We start from the raw sequence: 592 nt of genomic DNA on the forward strand, positions 1-592 counted from the left end.
GAATTTTACATAATTATGACATAACACTGAAGGTTGTGCAATGTAACAGCAATATTTAGACTTATGGATGCCACCCGTTCGATAAAATACAGAACGGTTCCGTATTTCACTGAAAGAATAAACGTTTTGTTTTCTAAATGATAGTTTCCGGATTTGACCATATTAATGGCCTATGGCTCGTATTTCTGTGTGTTATTATGTTATAATTAAGTCTATGATTTAATATTTCATAGAGCAGTCTGACTGAGCGGTGGTAGGCAGCAGCAGGCTCGTAAGCATTTATTCAAACAGTACTTTCCTTCGTTTTCCAGCAGCTCTTCGCAATGCTTCAAGCACAGCGCTGTTTATGACTTCAAGCCTATCAACTCCCGAGATTAGGCTGGCAATACTATAGTGCCTATAAGAACATCCAATAGTCAAAGGTATATGAAATACAAATGGTATAGAGAGAAATAGCCCTATAATTCCTATAACTACAACCTAAAACTTAATATTGAAGACTCATGTTAAAAGGAACCACCAGCTTTCATATGTTCTCATGTTCTGAGCAAGGAACTTAAACATATGTTTTTTTACATGGCACATATTGCAC

This window comes from Salmo salar, chromosome ssa16 (genome assembly GCF_905237065.1).
Source record: "Salmo salar chromosome ssa16, Ssal_v3.1, whole genome shotgun sequence".
Taxonomy (NCBI): Eukaryota; Metazoa; Chordata; class Actinopteri; order Salmoniformes; family Salmonidae; genus Salmo; species Salmo salar.